This window comes from Primulina tabacum, chromosome 10, assembly GCF_025594145.1.
Source record: "Primulina tabacum isolate GXHZ01 chromosome 10, ASM2559414v2, whole genome shotgun sequence".
Lineage (NCBI taxonomy): Eukaryota > Viridiplantae > Streptophyta > Magnoliopsida > Lamiales > Gesneriaceae > Primulina > Primulina tabacum.
This window is the reverse complement of record NC_134559.1, coordinates 30611955-30625728: the sequence shown is the minus strand read 5'-3', so window position 1 is coordinate 30625728 and position 13774 is coordinate 30611955. Positions and strand designations below refer to the sequence as shown.

At 41.3% G+C, this 13774-nt stretch overlaps 9 non-coding genes and 1 pseudogene across 9 annotated transcripts; all 10 read left to right on the top strand.

Moving 5' to 3' along the window:
- The first annotated feature begins 456 nt into the window (after positions 1 to 456).
- LOC142507754 (5S ribosomal RNA) lies at positions 457 to 580 on the top strand. The gene has a single exon (XR_012806002.1). It is a non-coding gene; the product is annotated as a 5S ribosomal RNA (ribosomal RNA).
- A 685-nt stretch (positions 581 to 1265) lies between these two features.
- LOC142514834 (5S ribosomal RNA) lies at positions 1266 to 1384 on the top strand. Its single transcript, XR_012810711.1, has one exon. It is a non-coding gene; the product is annotated as a 5S ribosomal RNA (ribosomal RNA).
- A 682-nt stretch (positions 1385 to 2066) lies between these two features.
- LOC142513480 (5S ribosomal RNA) lies at positions 2067 to 2185 on the top strand. Its single transcript, XR_012809424.1, has one exon. It is a non-coding gene; the product is annotated as a 5S ribosomal RNA (ribosomal RNA).
- A 683-nt stretch (positions 2186 to 2868) lies between these two features.
- Positions 2869 to 2985, top strand: LOC142511575 (5S ribosomal RNA; annotated as a pseudogene).
- Positions 2986 to 3694: 709 nt separating this feature from the next.
- LOC142517276 (5S ribosomal RNA) lies at positions 3695 to 3813 on the top strand. The gene has a single exon (XR_012813029.1). It is a non-coding gene; the product is annotated as a 5S ribosomal RNA (ribosomal RNA).
- Positions 3814 to 4497: 684 nt separating this feature from the next.
- Positions 4498 to 4616, top strand: LOC142513620 (5S ribosomal RNA). The gene has a single exon (XR_012809557.1). It is a non-coding gene; the product is annotated as a 5S ribosomal RNA (ribosomal RNA).
- Positions 4617 to 5029: 413 nt separating this feature from the next.
- Positions 5030 to 5148, top strand: LOC142517417 (5S ribosomal RNA). Its single transcript, XR_012813164.1, has one exon. It is a non-coding gene; the product is annotated as a 5S ribosomal RNA (ribosomal RNA).
- Positions 5149 to 5830: 682 nt separating this feature from the next.
- Positions 5831 to 5949, top strand: LOC142508708 (5S ribosomal RNA). Its single transcript, XR_012806912.1, has one exon. It is a non-coding gene; the product is annotated as a 5S ribosomal RNA (ribosomal RNA).
- Positions 5950 to 6632: 683 nt separating this feature from the next.
- On the top strand, positions 6633 to 6751 carry LOC142513516 (5S ribosomal RNA). Its single transcript, XR_012809459.1, has one exon. It is a non-coding gene; the product is annotated as a 5S ribosomal RNA (ribosomal RNA).
- Positions 6752 to 7439: 688 nt separating this feature from the next.
- On the top strand, positions 7440 to 7558 carry LOC142512584 (5S ribosomal RNA). Its single transcript, XR_012808856.1, has one exon. It is a non-coding gene; the product is annotated as a 5S ribosomal RNA (ribosomal RNA).
- The last annotated feature ends 6216 nt before the right edge of the window (positions 7559 to 13774 follow it).

The following is a 13774-nucleotide window of genomic DNA, read 5'->3' as shown; positions in this document are numbered from 1 at the left end:
TAATTTGCGATTTACCGCATCTGTTAAGCTTTCGTTTCCTCGAGAAATCCGCTTAGGAAGTTCGAAATTCGATTCCGGTTCAATTTTATCGTATCACAGGCATAATAATAGCTTTACATTCGTTATTTTCTTCTTCTTATTTTTTTTTCTATTTTCTGGGAACATTTATCGATTTTTGTGTTCGTGAGCCGGTTCTGTGCGGAAGGGTATGACGCAGGTTACTCCGGAGACGGTTAACTCATTAAAAACAATTCTTTCGACTGTTTTATCCATAATTTACGTAAACAGTCGCGACATGAGGTCTTCCCAGGTAGGTTACCCATCCTTGCTCTGCCATCGCTCCAGAACGCTTAACTTCATGGTTATGATTGAGCAAGAGTAGTGCCGCGTGTTGTCCATCGCCGCCCGCTCTACACGTACTCGAGGGATATAAGAATAAACATCCCATTCAATGTTTGGTGCGATCATACCAACACTAATGCACCGGATCCCATCAGAACTCCGAAGTTAAGCGTGCTTGGGCGAGAGCAGTACTAGGATGGGTGACCCGGTCCCCTGGGAAGTCCTCGTGTTGCACCCCTTTTCGTGTTTTTCTTTTTTTGATTACTTGTTGACAGACGATTTTCGGCTCAAATCATCTGAATCTCGATCGAGACCAGATAAGACATGTGAAATGAAAGTAGCTCAGGCACTGCCGGATTTGGACAAAATTGTAGGCTAATTTGATTGTAAACGGGCAAACGGACGAGACTCATTCCTACGCAATGAGCTGACGAGATTTTAGCCGAATTCCTTCTCTAAGACCCTCTAATTTCCGATTTACCGCTTCTGTTAAGCTTTCGTTTCCTCGAGAAATCGGCTTAGGAAGTTCGAAATTCGATTCCGGTTCCATTTTATCGTATCCCAGGCATAATAATAGCTTTACATTTGTTATTTCCTTCTTTTGATTTTTTATTTCTATTTTCGGGGAACATTTATCGATTTTTGTTGTCGTGAGCCGGTTATATACGGAAGGGTATGACGCAGATTAGTTCGGAGACGGTTAATTCATTAAAAACAATTATTTCGACTGTTTTATCCATAATTTACGTAAACGGTCGCGACACGAGTTCTTCCCAGGGAGATCACCCATCCTAGCTCTGCCATCGCGCCAGAACGCTTAACTTCATCATTATGATTGGGCGAGAGCAGTGCCACCTTTTGTCCATCGCCGCCCGCTCCACACGTACTCAAGAGATATAAGAATAAACATCCCAATTGATATCGGGTGCTATCATACCAGCACTAATGCACCGGATCCCTTCAGAACTCCGAAGTTAAGCGTGCTTGGGCGAGAGCAGTACTAGGATGGGTGACCTCCTGGAAAGTCCTCGTGTTGCACCTCTTTTCGTTTTTTTCTATTTTTCATTACTTGTTGACAGACGATTTTCGTCTCAAATTATCTGAATCTCAATCGGAACCAGATAAGACATGTGAAATGAAAGTAGCTCAGACACTGCCGGATTTGGACAAAATTGTAGGCTAATTTGATTGTAAACGGGCAAACGGACGAGACTCATTACTACGCAATGAGCTGACGAGATTTTAGCCGAATTCTTTCTCTAAGACCCTCTAATATGCGATTACCGCTTCTGTTAAGCTTTCGTTTCCTCGAGAAATCCGCTTAGGAAGTTCGAAATTCGATTCCGGTTCCATTTTATCGTATCCAGGCATAATAATAGTTTTACATTCGTTATTTCCTTCTTCTTATTTTCTTTATTATTTTCTGGAAACATTTATCGATTTTTGTTGTCGTGAGCCGGTTATGTACGGAAGGGTATGACGCAGATTACTCCGGAGACGGTTAACTCATTAAAAACAATTATTTCGACTGTTTTATCCATAATTTACGTAAACGGTCGCGACACGAGGTCTTCCCAGGGAGGTCACCCATCCTAGCTCTGCCATCGCTCCAGAACGATTAACTTCATGGTTATGATTAGGCGAGAGCAGTGCCGCCTGTTGTCCATCGCCGCCCGCTCCACACGTACTCGAGAGATATAAGAATAAACATCCAACTCAATATCGGGTGCGATCATACCAGCACTAATGCACCGGATTCCATCAGAACTCCGAAGTTAAGCGTGCTTGGGTGAGAGCAGTACTAGGATGGGTGACCCCCTGGGAAGTCCTCTTGTTGCACCCCTTTTCGTGTTTTTCTTTTTTTGATTACTTGTTGACAGACGATTTTCGGCTCAAATCATCTGAATCTCGATCGCGACCAGACAAGACAAGTGAAATGAAAGTAGATCGGGCACTGCCGGATTTGGACAAAATTGTAGGCTAATTTGATTGTAAACGGGCAAACGGACGAGACTCATTGCTACGCAATGAGCTGACAAGATTTTAGCCGAATTTCTTCTCTAAGACCCTCTAACTTGCAATTTACCGTTTCTGTTAAGCTTTCGTTTCCTCGAGAAATCCGCTTAGGAAGTTTGAAATTCGATTCCGGTTCCATTTTATCGTATCCCAGGCATAATAATAGCTTTATATTCGTTATTTCCTTCTTCTTATTTTTTTTCTATTTTCTGGGAACATTTATCGATTTTTGTTGTCGTGAGCCGGTTCTGTGCGGAAGGGTATGACGCAGATTACTCCGGAGACGGTTAACTCATTAAAAACAATTATTTCGACTGTTTTATCCATAATTTACGTAAACGGTCGCGACACGAGGTCTTCCCAGGGAGGTCACCCATCCTAGCTCTGCCATCGCGCCAGAACGCTTAACTTCATGGTTATGATTGGGCAAGAGCAGTGCCGCGTGTTTTCCATCGTCGCCCGCTCCACACGTACTCGAGGGATATAACAATAAACATCCCACTCAATGTCTCGGGCGATCATAGCAGCACTAATGCACCGGATCCCATTAGAACTTCGAAGTTAAGCGTGCTTGGGCGAGAGCAGTACTAGGATGGGTGACCCCCTGGGAAGTCCTTGCACCCTTATTCGTGTTTTTCTATTTTTGATTACTTGTTGACAGACGATTTTCGGCTCAAATCATCTGAATCTCGATCGGAACCAGATAAGACATGTGAAATGAAAGTAGCTCGGGCACTGCCGGATTTGGACAAAATTGTAGGCTAATTTGATTGTAAACGGGCAAACGGACGAGATTCATTGCTACGCAATGAGCTGACGAGATTTTAGCCGAATTCCTTCTCTAAGACCCTCTAATTTGCGATTTACCGCTTCTGTTAAGCTTTCGTTTCCTCGAGAAATCCGCTTAGGAAGTTCGAAATTCGATCGGTTCCATTTTATCGTATCCCAGGCATAATAATAGCTTTACATTCGTTATTTCCTTCTTCTTATTTTTTTCTATTTTCTGGGAACATTTATCGATTTTTGTTGTCGTGAGCCGGTTTTGTGCGGAAGGGTATGACGCAGTTTACTCCGGAGACAGTTAACTAATTAAAAATAATTATTATGACTGTTTTATCCATAATTTACGTATTATTTCGACTGTTTTATCCATAATTTACGTAAACGGTCGCGACACGAGGTCTTCCTAAGGAGGTCACCCATCTTTGCTCTGCCATCGCGCCAGAACGCAAAACTTAATGGTTTTGATTGGGCGAGAGCAGCGCCGCGTGTTGTCCATCGCCGCCCGCTCCACACGTACTCAAGGGATATAAGAATAAATATCCCATTAAATGTCAGGTGCGATCATATTAGCACTAATGCACCGGATCCCATCAGAACTCCAAAGTTAAGCGTACTTGGGCGAGAGCAGTACTAGGATGGGTGACCCTCTGGGAAGTCCTCGTGTTGCACCCTTATTCGTGTTTTTCTATTTTTGATTACTTGTTGACAGACGATTTTCGTCTCAAATCATCTGAACCTCGATCGGAACCAGATAAGACATGTGAAATGAAAGTAGCTCAGACACTGCCGGATTTGGACAAAATTGTAGGCTAATTTGATTGTAAACAAGCAAACGGACGAGACTCATTACTACGCAATGAGCTGACGAGATTTTAGCCGAATTCCTTCTCTTAGACCCTCTAATTTGCGATTTACCGCTTCTGTTAAGCTTTCGTTTCCTCGAGAAATCCGCTTAGGAAGTTCGAAATTCGATTGCGGTTCCATTTTTTCGTATCCCAGGCATAATAATAGCTTTACATTCGTTATTTACTTCTTCTTATTTTTTTTTCTATTTTCTAGGAACATTTATCGATTTTTGTTGTCGTGAGCCGGTTCTGTGCGGAAGGGTATGACACAGATTACTCCGGAGACGGTTAACTCATTAAAAACAATTATTTCGACTGTTTTATCCATAATTTACGTAAACGGTCGCGACACGAGGTCCTCCCAGGGAGGTCACCCATCCTAGCTCTGCCATCGCGCCAGAATGCTTAACTTCATAATTATTATTGGGCGAGAGCAGTGCCGCCTGTTGTCCATCGCCGCCCGCTCCACATGTACTCGAGGGATATAAGAATAAACATCCCACTCAATGTCGGGTGCGATCATACCAGCACTAATGCACCGGATCCCATCAGAACTCCGAAGTCAAACGTGCTTGGACGAGAGCAGTACTAGGATGGGTGACCCCCTGGGAAGTCCTCGTGTTGCACCTCTTTTCGTGTTTTTCTATTTTTGATTACTTGTTGACAGACGATTTTCGACTCAAATCATCTGAATCTCGATCAAGACCAGATAAGACATGTGAAATGAAAGTAGCTCGGGCACTGCCGGATTCGGACGAAATTGTAGGCTAATTTGATTGTAAACGGGCAAACGGACGAGACTCATTACTACGCAATGAGCTGACGAGATTTTAGCCGAATTCCTTCTCTAAGACCCCCTAATTTGCGTAAGCGGTCGCGACACGAGGACTTCCCAGGGAGGTCACCCATCCTAGCTCTGCCATCGCCCCAGAACGCTTAACTTCATGGTTATGATTGGGTGAGAGCAGTGCCGCGTGTTGTCCATCGCCGCCCGCTCCACACGTACTCGAGGGATATAAGAATAAACATCCCACTAATAGTTCGTGTGCGATCATACCAGCACTAATGCACCGGATCCCTTCAGAACTCCGAAGTTAAGCGTGCTTGGGCTAGAGCAGTACTAGGATGGGTGACCCCTTGGGAAGTCATCTTGTTGCACGCCTTTTCGTGTTTTTCTATTTTTGATTACTTGTTGATAGACGATTTTCGCCTCAAATCATCTGAATCTCGATCGGGACCAGATAAGACATGTGAAATCAACGTAGCTCGGGCACTGCCAGATTTGGACAAAATTATAGGCTAATTTGACTGTAGACGGGCAAACGGACGAGAATCATTACTCCGCAAAGAGCTGGCGATATTTTAGCTAAATTCCTTCTCTAAGACCCTCTAATTTACGATTTACCGCTTCTGTTAAGCTTCCGTTTCCTCGAGAAATCCGCTTTGGAAGTTCGAAATTCGATTTCGGTGCCATTTTATCGTATCCCAGGCATAATAATAGCTTTACATTCGCTATTTCCTTCTTATTTTTTTTTCTATTTTCTGGGAATATTTTGCGATTTTTGTTGTCGTGAGGCGGTTTTGTGCGGAAGGGTATGACGCAGATTACTCCGGAGAAGGTTAACTCATTAAAAACAATTATTTCAACTGTTTTATCCATAATTTATGTAAACGGTCGCGACACGAGGTCTTCTCAGGGAGGTCGCCCATCCTAGCTCTGTCATCGCGCTAGAACGCTTAACTTCATGGTTATGATTGGGCGAGAGCAGTGCCGCGTGTTGTCCATCGCCGCCCGCTCCACACGTACTCGAGGGATATAAGAATAAACATCCCACTAATAGTTCTTGTGCGATCATACCAGCACTAATGCACCGGATCCCTTCAGAACTCCGAAGTTAAGCGTGCTTGAGCTAGAGCAGTACTAGGATGGGTGACCCCCTGGGAATTCCTCTTGTTGCACGCACGCCTTTTCGTGTTTTTCTATTTTTGATTACTTGTTGATAGACGATTTTCACCTCAAATCATCTGAATCTCGATCGGGACCAGATAAGACATGTGAAATCAACGTAGCTCGGGCACTGCCAGATTTGGACAAAATTATAGGCTAATTTGACTGTAGACGGGCAAACGGACGAGAATCATTACTCCGCAAAGAGCTGGCAATATTTTAGCTAAATTCCTTCTCTAAGACCCTCTAATTTACGATTTACCGCTTCTGTTAAGCTTCCGTTTCCTCGAGAAATCCGCTTTGGAAGTTCGAAATTCGATTCCGGTGCCATTTTATCGTATCCCAGGCATAATAATAGCTTTACATTCGCTATTTCCTTCTTATTTTTTTTCCATTTTCTGGGAATATTTTGCGATTTTTGTTGTCGTGAGGCAGTTTTGTGCGGAAGGGTATGACGCAGATTACTCCGGAGAAGGTTAACTCATTAAAAACAATTATTTCAACTGTTTTATCCATAATTTATGTAAACGGTCGCGACACGAGGTCTTCTCAGGGAGGTCGCCCATCCTAGCTCTGTCATCGCGCTAGAACGCTTAACTTCATGGTTATGATTGGGCGAGAGCAGTGCCGCGTGTTGTCCATCGTCGCCCGCTCCACACGTACTCGAGGATATAAGAATAAACATCCCACTCAATGTCGGGTGCGATAATACCAGCACTAATGTACCGGATCCCATCAGAACTCCGAAGTTAAGCGTGCTTGGGCGAGAGAAGTACTAGGATGGATGACCCCCTGGGAAGTCCTCGTGTTGCACCCATTTTTGTGTTTTTCTATTTTTGATTGATTACTTGTTAACAGACGATTTTCGGCTCAAATCATCTGAATCACGATCGGGACCAGATAAGACATGTGAAATAAACGTAGCTCGGGCACTGCCGGATTCGGACGAAATTGTAGGCTAATTTGATTGTAAACGGGCAAACGGACGAGACTCATTTCTACGCAATGAGCTGACGAGATTTTAGCCGAATTCCTTCTCTAAGACCCTCTAATTTGCGATTTTCCGCTTCTGTTAAGCTTCCGTTTCCTCGAGAAATCCGCTTAGGAAGTTCGAAATTCGATTGCGGTTCCATTTTTTCGTATCCCAGGCATACTAATAGCTTTACATTCGTTATTTACTTCTTCTTATTTTTTTTTCTATTTTCTGGGAACATTTATCGATTTTTGTTGTCGTGAGCCGGTTCTGTGCGGAAGCGTATGACGCAGATTACTCCAGAGACGGTTAATTTATTAAAAACAATTATTTCGACTGTTTTATCCATAATTTACGTAAATGGTGGCGACACGAGGTCTTCCAAGGGAGGTCACCCATCCTAGCTCTGCCATCGCGCCACAACGCTTAACTTCATGGTTATGATTGGGCGAGAGCAGTGCCGCGTGTTGTCCATTGCCGCCCGCTCCACACGTACTCGAGGGATATAAGAATAAACATCCCACTCAATGTCGGGTGCGATCATACCAGCACGAATGCATCGGATCCCATCAGAACTCCGAAGTTAAGCGTGCTTGGGCGAGAGCAGTACTAGGATAGGTGACCCCCTGGGAAGTCCTCGTGTTGCACCCTTTTTCGTGTTTTTCTATTTTTGATTACTTGTTGATAGACGATTTTCGGCTCAAATCATCTAAATCTCGATCGGGACTAGATAAAACATGTGAAATGAAAGTAGCTCGGGCACTGCCGGATTTGGATTGTAAACGGGCAAATGGACGAGACTCATTACTACGCAATGAGCTGACGAGATTTTAGCCGAATTCCTTCTCTAAGACCCTCTAATTTGCGATTTACCGCTTCAATTAAGCTTTCGTTTCCTCGAGAAATCCGCTTAGGAAGTTAGAAATTCGATTCCGGTTCCATTTTATCGTATCCCAGGCATAATAATAGCTTTACATTCGTTATTTCCTTCTTCTTATTTTTTTTTCTATTTTCTGGAAACATTTATCGATTTTTGTTGTCGTGTGAGCCGGTTCTGTGCGGAAGGGTATGACGCAGATTACTCCGGAGACGGTTAACTCATTGAAAACAATTATTTCGATTGTTTTATCCATAATTTACGTAAACGGTCGCGACACGAGGTCTTCCCAGGGAGGTCACCCATCCTAGCTCTGCCATCGCGCCAGAACGCTTAACTTCATAGTTATGATTGGGCGAGAGCAGTGCCGCGTGTTGTCCATCGCCGCCAGCTCCACACGTACTCGAGGGATATGATAGGATCGATTGACGTGTCAAGAGTGTTTAGAAGGGGGGTTGAATAAACACTCTCAATTAATATTGGTCTTATCGAATTTTTGAGTTCATTTTGGTGACAAACTGATTCTCGGAATCTTGTTGGTCAATATCAATCAGTTAAACTGAGGTATTTGCGGAAGGTAACTGACTGACAGATAGAATACAGAACTGAAATAAAATACACAAGGATTGTTTCTGGATATTCGGAGAATTCAATTACTCCTACGTCACCCCTTCTATCACAAGGATAGGATTTCCACTAAAAGACTTTGATCCAATACAACACTTGTACAGACCCACTTCAGTTAGGACTTACCCACTGCCTAAACTGAAACTCTTAGTATTACAAAATGATCTCTGTGCGTAACTGATCTTAGCACTATTGAATTAACAAATATTACAGAGTGCTAGTTTGCTCAACTTATAGCCTTGATTGCTACGAATAAATCAAGTAAGAGTGAGCTGAGATTTTGACAGAGTAATAGCAAGTTTTGAATGATGTATCATCACTTCTTCTTTTTCTTCTGCCATATTTATACTCTTCTTTTCCAACGGTAATCTTGAGATAAATTTGAATCTTTGTATCCGTTGGTTTCCACTTGATTATTCCTTCGATATTGTTTGCTTCATTTATTGTAATTCGGCGTCTTAATTACTTTGTCCGGAATGCGTTGGTTTAAGTAGTCTTGGTTGTTGTGCGGTGCTTTTGTAATCTGTTATGTCTTCTTTGTTCTTTCCCGAGACATCTTCAGTTGAGAGACTTTGAGGCATTCGGCTGAATGTTTTAATTGATCAGTTCCAACTGATCAGGTTACTCTGTATCATTGAATCAGCTGATTTCAGCTGATAAGTTCAGTTGCCGAATTTGCTTGCGCGTATCAGTTGATTCATATTTTCTTAATCGATTGATTCATGTTTTGTCAAACTCCAGAATCTAGTTTCCAACAATTTCCCCTTTTATGGTGTTTGACAAAACCAAGTGATTTAAGATCGAATAACTGAGCTCTTTGTAGATAATAGATTACGCAACTGAATCATAAAATAACTGGATTCCTTGTAGATAACATAAAATCTGAGAGTATTATATCAGTTGATTCTAATAATCTGATTAATTCTTCTTCAGCTGCTGTTTTTCCCCCTTTTTGTCAAACAACTCCATTTTGTCTGATAACTTTCGAACGTCAATGGGAAGAATTTTTACATCTGATGAGATACTTGTGGCAACAGTTGTGAGGGAGGTCTGTAGCAATTCTATTTTATTTGAAACAGAGGTTTCCAGTCGCTCAACTCTCTGACTAATTACATCCTGAGTTGTAAAGAGTGAGTTAACTAGGCCCTTCTTTATTTCATGCACAATTCTGCTAAGAGAGTCCATGTTGGCTTGAAGAGCGTTTAGTTTCGCCGAGTCAAATTCAGTCGAAGAATCTAATTTGACAGTATGAGACAGTTGTTCGAATTGAATTTTCTTGATTTCAGCGAGCATCTGCTGCATATTGTACTGTATGTTCTGGATTTCTTCAAGAACAACATCCATTTCTGTGGATTGAATTGGAGGTCGCTGACTGGGCGTTTCTGAATGCTTCGATGTTTGTCCAAAAAGAACTAATGCTTGATTAGTTTCCATTGTTCCAGCCATAGGCTGAGCTGGAATGTTTTCTTGAATTTGAGATGATGAACGTTGGTTTTGATCAAGAAATGGACTGTCTGGCTGAATGATGGAGATGGATGGTTCATACATAGGGGCCTCCTGTGGAGAATTAACTGAAATTTGTTCTTGCTCCTTTGATTCAGTGAGCAACTGACCTTCTACATGTTCAACAGTTTCTTGTTCTGAGGGTTTTGCTTGTTCATCAGTTTGAATATCTTGTTCAGCAGAAGTTTCTGGCTGAACTGGTGCTTCAGTTTGAGCTTTTTCCGATTCAGTTATTTCTTTTTCTGAAGTTTGGTTTGGCACTTCAGTTTGATCTTCAGTTTGAGCAGATATAAATTTTTCAGCAATAAGTGACTCAGCTGGTGCTTCAGATGATATCTTAATGTCTTGCTCTGGTTGTTCAGTTGAATGGGTAATTGAGTCATATTGTATTTTCTCTAGCTGAGCTTCCAAGGTAACAGCTTGAATGATTTCATCAATGTTTGCCAAGGATAGTTCTGCTTCAGAATATAGCTGATGTTCTGTCTGAGAGGATTGAGGTATTCCCTGAACTGGCTTTTCAGTTGCCTGTTGTGGAGATGGTTCTTTTTGTGGAGAGGAGGATAAATCTTTTTCAATATTTGAGTTGGGGGGTTTGTCATGAAGAACTAGTTCCTGATCTTCTTCCCAAAATCTGATTTCACTCTGCAGACTACTAAGATCTGTGTCCAGTTGAGTGAACACAGCTCTATCATTGTATGCAGTTGGACTTGTGGGATTGTAGTTGGACTTCAGCTTTGCTACCATTCTTGTTAGCTTTTTGACGCGAATCTGATTAAAGAAATATTTCTGCCTTTCTAATGCCTGTGGAATTGTAGCAGCTTTGACTACTTTCATCACAATTGCTTCTAGCTTGATGAACTTTTTCAGTTGAGATCTATGCTTCAGTTCTTTGGCAAATATTTCTGTTCTGAAACTTTTCCAACAATCAAAAGATTTTAATTGTGATGTGGCAAATGCATTGACCTGTTCCCAAACTAGGTCAATGTGTGTTTGAATGACATTGGATGGCCGGGGTTCTTCAACCAGCTTGCCTTTTCCTTTGTCAGTTGAGAGAATGTGAGGAAGATCCATTCCAGAATGTGTGGAGTGCACTGGTTCCCTTAATATTACACCTTTAGATCTAGCTCTAGGCAGGATGGTAGGGCGATTTACAAGAGTCAAGGGAGCTCTTACCTTAGCTGGTGTCTTTGCTTTGGTAACTGAATCATCAGGTGAGACTACTTGCAAAGGGATAGCCTGAATGGGCTGTTGAGCAGCTGATTTAATAATTTTCTCAGGTGGAATGACTTCCACTGTGGTTATTGGTTTGGTTCTTTGAGTCCTTGGTCTCTTGACAAGCTTAGGGGAAGGAGTTTTCTCTGAATCTGATTCACTGAGAATCAGTTTCCTTTTTGCTGTTTTGACCTTCTTGACTGGTGATGGCTCAACCTCTATTTTGGTTTTTGATGGAAAGGTGTTTTTGGCAGTAAATACCTTGAATTTTGATGATGTTTCAGCATTTTCAGCTACCAAACCCTTCAGTTTTAACAGATAACTGATTTGGATGGCGACGCCACATGACTGTTTGGATGACTTGAGCATATTCTTCAAGATGTTAAAAAGAATATATCTCCAATTTGCTTTCTTTTCACCCATGATTATGGTCATTACCTGGAATTTTTCGAGTGTAAGAGCAGCATAAGAACCGGCTTTTGCTAATATTCCCTTTGCCACGATATCAGCTAACAACTGAATTTCTGGTTTCAGTTCCTTCTTTGGATCGAAAACCTTGATTTTCCGTCCATCAGCAGATAGTCGAGACTGCATTTCTTCAATGTCATGAGTTTTTACTTCAGAAAAGCTGACATAACCATCAGTTGGCAAAAAGAAGATTTCTCCAAAAGCTTCTTCAGAAAGGAGTAGCAACTGATCATTGATAGTCACAGAGATAGTGTCATTAGCAGTGATAAATCCCTTCCGATAGAATTCATTGACCTCCTTGAGGTATATCTTCTGAGAAGATTGTCCCAAGAACATCCTGAGACCTGCCGACTCAAGCTTTAGAAATACATTCTTAACGTCTGCTTCTTGAATCGATAGAACCGAGTTAAAATCGATGACCATCGCATTCAAGATATGGGCTAGGATCTGGTTTGCCATTTCGGTAAGTGTAGTGATCTGCAAATTGAAGAGAATAAGTTCTGAAATTTGTATACTCTTAGAAACTGATTGTAATTGTGAAGAATAGAACTGAAGTGAAGCGGGTAAAATGCTTTTGTTCGTGACTATTCAAATTCTGGACACGTGTCAGCCCGGGAAAAATTTTGAATAAAAATGTGTGTACGTGTGCTGTAATCGTGTGTATATAATAATGAGCGGTTTTAAAATATGCCACATCATAAAAATTTAGTCACCTCATTTGATTTGGAATATAATAAGTTTTTAATTGGTTAACTTATGTGAGAAGATTTGTAAAATTTTCAAGCTGAACAATCAGTTGGGAAACTGATTCAAGTCAGTTGAGAATTCACAAACGATTGTCTTCTCAGTTAACGTCTTAAAAACTGACATTCCCCCTAAATTGGTGCATATAATAATTAAAGTAGTGCTACAAAATAATTTTAAGAGTCAGAGAGGTTATTGGTTTTGCTGAAACGTTGACGACTCTTCAGCTTTCTTGATATTCTGCTATAAATAGAAATGGCTCAATTAGTTTTAGACATATCATCCAAAATATTCAAGATAAAAAATGTCTGATACGGGTGACTCAAGTCTTTCTCCCTTTTCTGTGGAGGCCAGGAAGGCTGAGATAGAAGACGAAGTCTTCTATGAAAGTCTGCATTACTGGGAGCGATTGCAGGAGCTTGAGCTCTTATACAACTCTGGGGAGGCCACCACTCCTGAATTGGTGGCAGAACTAAATCAAGTGCGAAAACACTTGAATATTGCTGTGTGGGTGGACGTCATCAAGGACGGTCACATGTATCAGCTGATGCTCCGCAAGGAATTGAAGATCCTGAGGCGCATAGCTCATTCTCACAACTTTCTCATGACTGCTCCTTCTTCTCTATCTGTTTGGCTGAAATTTTGGATAATTGTTGTGGAGGAGAAGTATGATGATGTAATCCAGACCAACATTTATAAGTAATGAAATATTTATCTGGTTTTAACTCTGTTTTTCTGCAAATGATATATTTCATCAGCTGTGATATGTAAACAAATGAACTGATGAGAGACTAACTGTCATAAGTTGATCATGAACTGGGACTATTTAAACAACTATTAATAGAATTCAAACTGGTGTCAGTTGACAATGAACAACTGATAACTTAAAGTCCTTGGTAAATGTGAGAGACGCATTGATTAACTTGAGACTCTTCAGCTTCTCCAACGTCATTTTCCTATAAATAAGATGATAGTGATAAAAATGTGATGCAATATAAGTTCAAAAATATTTCAATATGTCTGATTCTGATGCATGCAGCAGCACTCATGTTCATGTTACTGAGCAGTCAACCCCTCGTTTAAAAGATATCAAGAGAAAGATGCAGATATATGTTTTTCAGAAGGTGATGTTAACATGGGAAAAGATTCATGAGTTGAAGAGGTGTCGCGACCGTTTACGTAAATTATGGATAAAACAGTCGAAATAATTGTTTTTAATGAGTTAACCGTCTCCGGAGTAATCTGCGTCATACCCTTCCGCACAGAACCGGCTCACGACAACAAAAATCGATAAATGTTCCCAGAAAATAAAAAAAAAATAAGAAGAAGGAAATAACGAATGTAAAGCTATTATTTTGCCTGGGATACGATAAAATGGAACCGGAATCGAATTTCAAACTTCATAAGCGGATTTCTCGAGGAAACGAAAGCTTAAC